This window comes from Suricata suricatta, chromosome 13 (genome assembly GCF_006229205.1).
Source record: "Suricata suricatta isolate VVHF042 chromosome 13, meerkat_22Aug2017_6uvM2_HiC, whole genome shotgun sequence".
Classification (NCBI taxonomy): domain Eukaryota; kingdom Metazoa; phylum Chordata; class Mammalia; order Carnivora; family Herpestidae; genus Suricata; species Suricata suricatta.
In genome coordinates, this window is record NC_043712.1 from 7892111 (window position 1) to 7904136 (window position 12026).

The following is a 12026-nucleotide window of genomic DNA, read 5'->3' on the forward strand; positions in this document are numbered from 1 at the left end:
GGCAGAGGCAGCCCAGTCTTCGCAAAGGACTCCCTGCCAGAGAGAGAACCCCCTGCCCCCTTACTTGGCTTTGGGGAGGAAAAGCACCTGCCTCATCTCAAAATGACACCTGTTGTGAGCTCAGGACATCTCTCTTGCTCAGAGCACCAGTCTGGGATCCACAGGAGTGGGAGTGGGGAAGAGGCCTGGGCCCTGGACCCTGAGGAGGGGACAGGAGACCACCGCCCAGTTTGGTCCCAGCAATCATGTTCGGAAAGTCTGGACGGCTACAAGGCCGTTGATCACAAAGGGGGAAGGCATTTATTTTCACGTAATACAAGCAGCATGTTTCACAGACATAGTTTATGTTATGGCAGCAGAGAAACCAAGATCTGAGTCAGTTCTCAGGGCAAGGCTTTGCTCTGAGGGACCCTGGGCAAGACTTCTGACTCCTGTAGGACTCCCTTCCTCATCTACACGATGGAGACTAGAAGAACCCACTCTTGGCCCCCCAGGGAGCTGCGGGCTCCTTCAGGTGCTAAATAGCCTCACACTGCACCCGGCACACAGTGACGGTAAACTTCACAGTGGACGCGGTGGCTGTTATTATTGATGGGCGTTCTCAGGACCCAGAGTTAGCAAGCAACACAGAAGGGGTCTTAGGCGGGGAAAGGACCGCAGGCCACTAAGCCGGGGTCCCTGAGGCTGCTCCTGCTCCTGCAGACCCAGAACACAGAGGCCTCCAACACATTTGGTGGAATGGGCGGTGTTCTCTCAATTCCAGAAGACTACTAATCTGCTACTTATTAATGGGGTCTTCTGGACACAGATTTATACTGCGTCTGGTCCAGTAACCGAAGGAGACTGTGGGTCTCAAAAAAAGAAAAGAAAAAGAGAAAGACGAAGGAGAGACCCCTGTGTGTGGAGGGCACACGGCCCTGCTAGTCCCGCCGGCAGGAGCTGGCAGCTGTCTCCCGGCGCCTGCCCGAGCTGGATGGCGGCCTTGAATACTTTCTTTCTTAAGTGAAGCTCCTCTCTGTGTGCGCTGAATCACAGCATTCACGGGGGGAGCGGGGACAAGAGCATTTACTAATCGGAGACAGGCATCAGTGGGCGCAGCCCAGGGGCAGGACCAGTGCCCCAGGAGGAAAGGAACGTGAAACCAGCTCCCCTGGCCCTTCAACCCCCATGGTGGGTACGGGGAGAGGGGGGCACAGATGAACACTCTGACCACAGACCTCGGCAGGGGCGAGACCAGGCCCAAAATAGGCTGAGCGTCTGGGGCATCGGCTGGGATTCGCCCCTTCCAGCAAGTCAGGGCTCAAGCGCTCTGTTTACCAAGCACTCTTCGCACATAGAAACCAGGGCCGTCTGGGCTTCACGTTAAAGGGGACGGGGAGGGTCCTCCCTCCCCCAGGGGGATTTCCAGGTATTAGAAGCTTCTCTGACAATGCCCGGGAGGAGGGCCAAGGCCCAGGGCCGCCCGGAGTGAGCCTGGCAGAGGAAGAAAGGCGAAGGCAGGCCTGTGGGCGGGCGGGCGGGGGCTCGTCCCTGCCAGGGGGCGGAGGGGGGCACCCCACCCCGCGCAGCCCCAGCCTGGCAGGTAGCAGAGAGAGGGTGACGTCTGCAGGCCAAGGCGGCTCTGCGGAGGGGGGGTGCCACCGCGGCACGCTCCTGGGCTCGTGAGAGTAATCAAAAGCAGCTGGAGACGGAGCGGCCTTCCAGAGGGCTGCGGGAGAGAGGGGCTCCCGGAGCAGAAGCTGGCGATGGCTTTTCTCAGGAGCGTGCCCCTGTCCTGCTGCTCTGCTCTCTCCGGGGGGGGGGGGGGGGGGGGGGGGGGGTGGCATCTCAAGAAGGGCAGCCCCCCCGAGCTACTGTGCCCTTCCTCCTGTGTCCCCCTTCTGTGGCCGAGCTGCCTTCCCCACGGGCTCCGCCCCCTCTGCAGATGCGGAAGGAGATACAGTCAGCACGAACTGTGGACCGGCCCCGCGGCTCAGCCTTCCGTGCACAAGTCCTCACTGGTCAAAAACTCTGCCATGGGTGCCTTTTCATCCCCTGCTTTACGGACGAGGACACTGAAGCAGAGAGAGGACACGAATCGCTGCTCGAGTCCACACGGCTAGTGAGCGGCGGAGCCAGGATTCGAACCTGTGCTTCCGGAGCCCACGCTCCCACCAGTGCACCAGCCTGCCCGGCAGGACGACGACCAAAGGAAAGTAAAGGAGTGGGCGGCAGGCACCGTGGATACTTTACGCCGTTTAATTCTCACAACAGCTCCATGAAACACAGGTATTCTTTTTACCATCTCCTCTTTAGAAAGGGAGAAACAAAGGCCCGAGTTAAGTTTCTTGCCCAAGGCCATTGAATTAGGAAGCGCAGGCCTCGGGCTCAAACCAGGTCCCTCTGACTCTAGCACCTGCCACTGTGCCACTAGGCTCTCCAACGACGGCCTCAGCAGAGCACCTGCTGAGGTGGGCCCAGCACCGTGTGGGCGCGCAGAGTGACGCGGTGGCCCCGCCCTTCCAGGCTGGGGAGGGGGCACACAGTCACGGCATCATACCAATAAACCTAAAATCCCAATTGTGAAGGCAAACATGCCTGGCCTCATCAATGCTTTCGGGGGCGGGGGTGAGAGATGGAGAATTTATAGAAGTAATTTATGCAAGGTGATTTATTATCTTTGTCATGTGCCTATTACCTCCTATCCTGTACCAGGAAAGCGACTGGAAATCATGTTAATGAAATTGGTCAAATGAACTGCATTTCACAGTCCAGACATCATCATGCTGCTTAAACACTCCATTTTCTCAGGTCTTGACACGCAGGGGAGGGAAAGGGTAAGACCAACAATATAGAGCCAGCTCCCAGGAAATAGCTGCAAAAAGCCAAACCACACGTCCCCTGCTCCGTGCATGCCCAGCGTCTGCTCACACGCAACAGCCGTCAAGAGTAGGTGATGGGTCCCTGCTGGGCCACCCCGGACTCACCGCCTTGGAAAACTCCTCTGTCTCGAGCAATGGTTCCTACAACGCGATCCTCACGGTTACTTGTTAGAAATACAAATTCTCAAGCTTCACCCCAGACCTGCAGAATCGGGCAAGTGTGAGGTGGGGCCTGGCAAACGGTGCTTCAACAAGCCCTCAGGTGATTCTGAGGCCCCGAAAGCTTGAGGACCACTGATCTGAGATGCGCTATAGTCACGAGCCCGGGGAACGCAACACTGAGTGCCCACGAGGAGCCAAGCACACGACATCTGTCCCCGCCTTCATCATAGTTCTGGGAATGCACAGCACTGACATGAAGGAGGGAGGGTCAGGGAGGGTCTCCTAAATTGCCCACCCTCACACTGCTGGGAAGTCGGAGAACTCAAAGCCTTTGACAATTGCTTACTCTGGATTCAGACGGGCCCAGATCCAAATCCTGGCTTTGCCGCTGACTGCCTGTGTAGCTGTGCGTAGGTTCCCTAGCCTCTCCGAGCCCGAACTCCCTCATCGCTTAAAATGGAAGACAGAATCAATCCTCCTAGAAGGTTCTGTTTCTGAGGATTCTGATGAAATAATCCATGTAAAAGCACCTCCTCCCCGCACGCCAGGCATGCACTGAGTGTGTAACAGATGGTAGGTATTTGTAAGGCCACAGCTCTCGTGCTCCCGAAATCGGTGCGATCAAGTTCGGGCACTGAGCATCACGGATGTGACCCACAGGAGAGCCCTTGAGACGAGTGTGGGGCCTGGACCCTCTGGGTCAGAAGTGCTCGGGCTGGGTTTCTGGGACTCCGCTGGCAAGAAGCAACAAACCAGGAGAGGAACGGGGAGGCCAGGCAGGGAGGGAGGTCGCTGCCATGGGCGGAAGAGCCAGGAAGGCAACAAGAAGCACAGCTGCCTGGGGCCCGCGGGGCTGACGGGGCCCACGGTGCCCTCCGCCCTGTGCCTGCAGTAAAGTCAGTGTCCGGAGATGCCTGAGTCACCGCGCAGAGGCCAGCATCGTGATTCACCAGGATTCACGGAGGCCAGGGCTCACGTGTGTGTGCGTGTGCGAGTCGGTGTGAAAAACTTAAGAATGGATTTAAAAAAATGTAAACATCAGATGATTAAGGAAACACCTCACAGCTTTCTGGTCTGATTATCCGAAACGACCTGGTCCCTGGGGTCTGTGACAGAGGCACATGATCTGGGAGCCGAGAGGGGCCGGACTTGCTCAGGGTGGGGCTGTGGGCAAGTCAGGCAACTTCCTAAGCCTCAGGCTCTGCACCTGAAAATGGCAAAATAACAAAAGGACCTGCCTCCCAGGGCTGTGGGGAAGATGAGTGAGTGCTCAATAAACATTCCGAATTCTTGTGGACACGTGGGCCTTCCGGAAGCCTGCTTTCCCTGTGCTGAGGGAATGGCCTTCCTTGGGGAAGCCAGCTGCAGACTGTGGGGCTGGCTCTGGGGACACGGGCAGGCAAACCAAAAAGGGGAGCTAACGGACTCTGGAGAGATACTAAAATAAATCCGTGATCTTCAGAAGACCCAAATGCATTGGAAGTCCAAGATAATGGGGCTCCAGCTTACTAAAGAGGGCCAGCATCTATGGGGCACCTACTGCATACAGGCACTGCCCTAGGGTATCTGCACATTAATTCACTTACTTCCCCCAGCTATCCTGGGCAGGTAGTATTGCTATCCCAGTTTTAATTTAATTTAATTTAATTTTATTTTATTTTATTTTATCTTATTTTATTTTAAATGTTAATTCATCTTTGAGAGAGAGAGTGCGCGCGCATGCAAGCTGGGGAGGGGCAGAGAGAAAGGGTGACAGAGGACTAGAGGTGGACTCTGAGCTGTCAGCACAGAGCCCGACACGGAGCTCGAACTTGCAAACTGCCAGATCATGACCTGAGCTGAAGTCAGACGTTTAACCGACCGAGCCACCCAGGCGCCCGCTATCCCAGGTTTTAGATGAGGAAGCAGAGGCAGAGGACAAGTACATCCCAGAAATCGCACGCTTAATAGGAGGGAAAGGCAGCCCAAAGCCAGGCCAGCCGACTCCCACGGCACCAAGACGGCCGTGGTCCTGCGGGGAGGGAGCTGGCAGTGCACCTGTCCTCGATTCCTTCTCACCCCTTCCGCTCCTGCCGGCACCTGCCACTGGCCAAACCCCACCCAAAGCCAGAAGGTAAGGGGGCCCATTGGGGGAATCCAGCCAGGTCAGCCACTGGGCACAAGGCAGGGTGCCAGAGAGCAGATGTGGGGCAGCAACTGGAAAATACCAGGGCAGCGTCAAGGAGGTAGTGACCAGTGATCAGGGAAACCTGCCCCCTGCCCCCCAGGGTTTCCGCCTCAGGGCTGGGATCTATCTGGGCGGGCGCAGGGAGGGTGAGAGGGAGGCCGGTGGATGGTCTGGAGGCTCCTGGGACTGACGGAGGCCTGTGCACCCACTGCCCTTACTCCCTGCAGGGCCTTGAGTGGGTGTCCCTGAAATGACCCACCCCCGACCTGCTATTGGAGAACCCAGGGCAGGCCTGGGAGTCCTTAACCAGGGAAGATGCAGGAACATTCCCTCCTCATTTTTCCAGGGCCACACTTAAAGTTCTTGGGTCTCCCTGACGGTGCCTGCTGCAAAGCGCCCCCATCCAGGTTTGGGGCCGCAGACCTATGGATCTCTGCTGAAAGCAATTCCTGGCAAGCCCAAGGAGACCCTGGGCTCTCTGTGCGTCTCCAGATATTGGCACCTGTGTCAGGAGCCACCTCAAGGATGAGAACAAACTAGTTCAAGAAGTGGGCTATGTCACAAGGCTCTTCCGGTCTGCTTCGGCATGTGAGAAGATTCACCGCGATTCAAGCATGATCTCTAGATTCTCCCAGCACAACTGCGGTCCCTCAACCTCATTCCCAACTGCCCCGACTGTTTCTGGGGGTGTCTGGGGTGGCACCTCCTTGCTCCAACTCCCTGCTGCCACCTGTTTCCCCCACACTCCTGGAGGACAGTGCCCAACTGTCAGTGCTGGATGTGGTCAGGACTGTCATGTACAGCTGTGCAGGGTGCACACTGCCCAACACGACATGAAAGTCCAAGCTGTGGGTCCCTACTCTGCTCTCAGAGCTTTGTTTCTAGGGTGCCTAAGTGGCACATCTTCAAGGTGCTAAAAAGTACAGCTTGATCCTTACCATATTAGAGTCATGTTGGGTTCCTGTCAACTCTTCCGCCAAAATCTGACTCTGCCCACTGTTCACTGTCTTCTCAGCACTGCCTTGGTGCCCATCACCTGGCCTCGCACCTTGACAGCCCCTCCAGTTTCCTAATGGTCTTCTGAGTTCCATTCTTTGTCCCCTTGGACCACCAAGAGGGACACTGAGAAAACTCAAAACAAAGCATGTTTTCCTGCTTACAACCCTCCAGGGGCCTGTGCCACACTCTGGATAAAACCCCAAGGTCTCACCTGGCCCAAGGGGCCTCACAGGACCTGCCCCGGCCTGCCCCTCTCACGTCACCTGTCCCCCAATCCGCACGCCCCCGCTTGTCCCTTCTGCCTGGTCACACTGGCCTTTCCGTTCCTCAAACAGCCTGAGCTCGTTGCTACCCCACGGACTCCACATGCGCTGTTCCTCTCAGAACAGCCCCTCTCAGAAACGCCCCTCGACGCCCTGTGGAGCAGACATGAATCTGCCCCCACCCACCCCATCCTTCCCTAGTCCACGAACTGGTCCCATCAGTCTTTCAAATGATCTCACGTCTGGCGCATGCAGATACTCCATAAACATCTGTGGGACAGCTGGATGGGGGTCCCACACAGGGATGGCGGGCAGGCCTTCCGCCGCGCTCGGTGGCAGCTGATCACCCGGCCCCACGTCTCCTGCCTCAGCACGGCATGCGCCTCAGTGTCCCCCGAGCGCCGTGAAAGCAGCTCCCTCTCACTGCACGCCCTCCGGCAGGCTACTTGGGCTCTCTAACCGAACTTTCTCAGCCCTCGAAGGAGGACCGTGAAGGTTCTCACCACATACAGCTGTTCCTACCAAACACACTGGTTCCAAACACACTGACGTGACCGGCTAGCGCCGAGCCTGCGAGCCAGGAGCGGTCGGCCAGGGTTACTGCTTCCCCGGAACTTGTCTCCCACGTCTTCCTCCGGGGACCCGGATGCACATCTCCCTCACACCTGCTTCTGGGGAGCAGCTCCAGCGACACGCCAGGGACTGCACCGTCCTAATCACACGCTCACAATGGGTTTGGACCCCAGCTATAAACTTGTGAATGGCTGATCCCTCCGGGCTCTTTGAGAAAAAAAGAAATGATGGATTCATGGGGAAATGGTTAATATCTTCATTCATGAAATGAACCTAACATGGTCCTGTCCTCAGGAGCTTATGGTCCAGGAGAGGAGAGCAGGGAGCAGACAAAGGCGTCCGCTGGGGGGCGGGGGAGGCGACAGCCAACGTCAGCATGTGATGTGGTGCAGAGGCCGCCTGTCCTCTGACCGCGCCGCAGAGTCGGAGCGGCTCCCTAGACACCTGGGTGGGGATATTAAGCGGCTTGAGGACGACACAGAACCTCACGTCGATTCAAGTCAGATTTTGCCTCCAAATGAATTTGAGCCAAACTTTCGAAAAGAGGCTTGCTGTTTTTGTAGAACTTTTGGATTTGGGGTTTGTGGGTAAGGGAGCAGGGCCTGACAGTTGGGGCTGAGTTATCCGTTGGGCACCGCATGCACAGTGCGTACGGCTCACAAGCCTTTGGGGGGCTCCCAGAAATGTTCTAACTTCTTTTAGACTGAGAATAAAGAGTAAAACTTTAGACCAGCAAATGCTTTAATACTCCACATTAACGTATTTGTCTTGGACTAGTGCGGTCATAGAAGGTGAGTTTTCATATTTTTAGTGGAGGAAGGAGCTCAGAAGGCGAAGCACCTGAGGCTGATGGGAGCCTTCCCCCAGCCGCTGGGAGCCCTGCCCGCCGCAGGTGCCGGGGAGATTCGGCAGGACAAGGCACATGGCAGGCACAATGCCAGGTACCCGGGAAACAACAAATGAGGACAGTCCTTGAGACCTAACACTGTCACACTCCCATCTTCCTTATCTGTAAGAGGAAACCATCGCTGCCCTCCCCCTCCCAGGCCTACTGCGTAGCTCAAGGGAGATAACAAATGGGACCCGGCCCGGCCGTGCGGAGGGGAGGGGCTAATGCCGGGAACACGACCATCATCCACCTGCACACGCCAGCAATCCGAGCAGATGTGCCTCTGCAGCCCCAGCCGCGTGTGGCAGGACGGCCCTGAACACTGAGCATGGGTACTGCCCCCTTCCTGCACCTGCCTGGCAGACAGAGCGGTGGGAAGGGGAGAGGGCAGGGCTGAGGCGGGGGCAGCTGGGAGCCAGAACAGTGGAGTAGGAGTTATAGGGGACCCCCCCCCCAGCCAGCCTGGGGCAGGCCTGGCGTAGCCCCTCAGAGGTCTGGGCGCGGCCTCACAATGGCACGGAGGCTGTCTTTCTTACCCTGGGTCCCCTCTCCCTTCTGCTTCTAGCCAGACTCCCAAATAGCACTGTTTTGCCCTTAGCCCCAAGACGCTGAGTCAGAACCCCTGGATGTGACACAGAGAGCCTGTTTCGAAGGATCGCATTCCCACGCAGCCACGCAGCAGACATCTATCACGGGCCTCTATGTGCTGGTCCTCCAGGGAGAGGCTCTAGACAGAGCCCAGGGCGGGACAGTCCCAGGCTCTGCCCTTGGGCCTTCTGCTGACACCGGTCACCCGCCTGGTGCCCCCACCCTGGTCTCAGGCCTGGGAAGCGCACCTCATCCATCTCTGGACAGGAGCCCTCAGTTATCTGCTTGGCGGCCTCTTCAGGCCCCAGGAAAGATGAGCAAGATCAGCAGGAGCTTGGCCACTCCTTGGGACACAAGCACGGCCAGGTGTGTGCACGGGGGCTTGGCCTTCCCCCTCGGACCTGAAAACCATCCCCAGGCCCCCCCTCATCTCCCGTTCGGGGCACCGGTCCTGTCCAACGCAGTGTTCCAAAAAGCAACAGTTTTTAAAATTTTTATGGCGGATAAGATGATTTTAAACAGCTTTGGAAAATTGCTGAGAAGTGTTTGTTATGACGATACAATGCTAAAATGAAGCCTCTCTTCCCTCTGCTCCTCAGGCTCCCCTCTTGGGGACAGGCCCCCGCGTCAGCTGCAGCAAGAGGAGGGCAGATGAGGCCAGTTGAACATTCCTGACAAGACTGTTACAAAGACAAAATGAAAACCAGTCAACTAAACATCTCAGCAAATTGGCTTTGGGCAAATTGACCTGGAGCCCAAACTCTGGTGCTCAGATGGAGCTTAATAAATATTTGTTGACTGAACAGCAAATGCGTTCGACCATTAGGTGATGTCTGCACTTGAGGGAAGGGCCGCCCTGCGTCTGCTCTCTGGCAGGTGGGGTGGGAAGGTGGCCATGACACGGGTCAGACACGAGCCAGCGATAGGCTCTCAAAGGTACTTTGTAACCGAGCACGCACCCCGAGCTGACATCTTGGATAAATTTGTTTGACAAGCACTTAACAGACACGGTGCCCTCAAAGGGCTTTCCAGGTGCGGGGACATCCTCGGTGACACTCGGCAGTGCAGCATGCATGGCGGCGCTGCCTTAGAATCTCCCCATAAGCGCGTCTCCAGACTCCTCACCAGCTCCAAGGAGCACGTGGCTCCCCCGCCCGTGGGGCGGCAAGTCACACGACCCGGCCACAGCGTCTCCAGGAGAGGGGACCCGCTGGCTCTGTCTCGGCTTAGAGGCAGCTGTTGAATTAAATCTGGAGGGAGGGAGGCCTCTGGCAGCTCCACAGGCTTCCTGATGACACTCCCCCAGGCCTCTCCAAGACCCGATAACCAGGAGAGGAGGGGACCTGTTTCTTCGTGCCCCAGCACGGGTCAGCCTCACTGGAGCCCCAGCGCTAACACGGCCATACTTCCTTGACCTTCAATCTGAGAAGTCATCCACTGCTAACAAGGTCCCGTTCTAGTGAGAAAAGAAACAAGCGCTACCAGTTAGCCCCTGACATGCTGTTCACTTTAAGAGGCCTCCCGATTTCAGAGACCTGAAAACAAGAAAAAGTATGTTTGCATTAAAGAGATGCTATTTGTTTTCAGGCCAGCTGTGTGCCTGCTAGTTTGGATGCGGGTCTTGATCCCAGTCGCAGTACCTTGAGCTGTGTGGCCTGGCGCGAGGACCTTCATGTTGCTGAGCCTCGGTCTTTGTAGAAGAGGGGGGGGAACACTTCCCTCACACGTTATGAGAGGAGAAAAAATGATGTCTAGAAAACGTGGAGTTTGGGGCGCCTGGGTGGCTCAGTCGGTTGAGCGTCCAGCTTCAGCTCAGGTCGTGATCTCGTGGTTCATGAGTTCGAGCCCCGCATTGGGCTCCGTGCTGAGAGCTAGCTCAGAGCCTGGTGCTTGCTTTGGATTCTGTGTCTCCCTCTCTCTCTGACCCTCCCCTGCTCGCGCTGTCTCTCTCTGTCTCTCAAAAAAAAAAATAAATAAATAAACATTAAAAAAAAAAAAGAAACCGTGGCGCTTGATGCCTAGCGTACCACAAGCAGCTGTCTAAGGGGCTTGTGAAAACAACACATTTCTTGCAGTGCCAGGAGGGCACACTGAGCTGAGTCAATCTTTGAATTACTGGAGGCTGATATTTCCCAACAGACCATGGCCAAGAGGAGGGAGGGCGGAGGGAGGGCGGAGAACTGAATGAACCAGCACCAACCACCTGGACGGGTTTGCTGAGGGCGCCGGCAGCAGCGGGAGTGCTGGAGGCCTGGGGGAGAAGACACATCCATTTGGGATGTGGGGGTTCCAGGTACCAAAATGGAAGAGTGGACCGTACTGAACTAACTCCCTGGTCACCAACAACGATGAGATCTGAACAGTATACAGAGACAGCTGCTCAAAAGCACTTGAGAACCACCCAGAGCAGCAGAAACTAGAGGACACGGGCTCTCTGAGAGGCGGGAAGCACACGAGCACTCTTCCGGTTCCGGGTGATATGCAGGAGGACGGAACCGATACGGAACGCGGCAGTACTTCTGGCTGGGAAAAAGAGAACGAGGTTGGACATCGAGGATGGAAAGTGAAGGGGAAAGTGCCAGAAGGGAGATAGCTAAGGAAGGCGGAGCTCTGAAATTACTGTACAAATTGCCCTCAACTCCTTAGTTAATCCCTAAATCGTAGACACGCAGAGACTCTGAGGAGTCCAGAAGAAAGCAGTAGCTGGGAAGCAGGGAGTTGGGCAGCTGCCTCAAAGATGGAGTTCGGGGTTCGAGTCCTGCCAAGCCAAAAGGACTAGTGAATATTTAAGGTTTTTTGACTTACTTCTATTTTTAGAAAGAGAGAGAGAGAACGTGTGCACAAGAGAGCGAGCGCGTATCCGGGGAGGCGCAGAGGGAGAAAGAGAGACAAGGGACAGAGACACAGAGAGAGAGAGAATCTCAAGCCACCCGGGGCTCGATCGCAATGACCCTGAGCTGAAATCGAAAGTCAGATGCTCAACAGACTGAGCCACCCGGGCACCCTTCTCGTTATTGTTGTTGTCGTCTTAATGAGGCAGCAAAGTTTGCAAGAAAATAAGAAGGTTGCCCAGGTTGCCGACAGAGCTGGGGTCTGAGCCCAGGCCTGTTAGACTCTGAGCCACGGCCCCTCATCCTCCCCAGCCAGTCACTCATTTATTCCCTCTGCTGTCCTGGGTTTACAGAAGGAGAGCTTGGTACGGCCGACACCCACACCTGCCCTGGCGCAGGGGGAACTCACGGCCTGGAGAGGGAGTGGATGGAAATGACCATGGGCACCCGAGGGTGCACTGTGTACTAGCCAGTGTGTGCTACACTTAATGTGTCACGTCTTACTGAATTCTCTCAAGAGCCCTAGGAGGCCAGTCCTTGTAACATCTCTGTTTTACAGATGAGGACACTGAGGCATGGTACTCCTGAGTGCTACAACCAGAATCTGACTCCATAACTCAGACTCTCTAGCAGCATCCTTGGCTGCCCAAGGCCACCACAGGGGCCAGGGAGGTGCAACCAGGGGACAGGGCA

At 56.3% G+C, this 12026-nt stretch overlaps 1 protein-coding gene and 1 long non-coding RNA gene across 9 annotated transcripts in view; both read right to left on the reverse strand.

The window, feature by feature from the left end:
- Nucleotides 1–12026, reverse strand: part of RALGPS1 (Ral GEF with PH domain and SH3 binding motif 1) — a 242937-nt gene that overhangs the window by 78050 nt on the left and 152861 nt on the right. The gene's annotated exons all lie outside the window — the stretch shown is intronic.
- On the reverse strand, nt 8980–9938 carry LOC115276442. Of its 2 annotated transcripts, none has more exons than XR_003901938.1 (2): nt 9628–9938; nt 8980–9182 (listed from the first exon to the last, which is right to left on the reverse strand). It is a non-coding gene; the product is annotated as an uncharacterized LOC115276442 (long non-coding RNA). The 2 variants fall into 2 exon arrangements; XR_003901939.1 differs by lacking the exon at nt 9628–9938 and adding an exon at nt 9462–9551.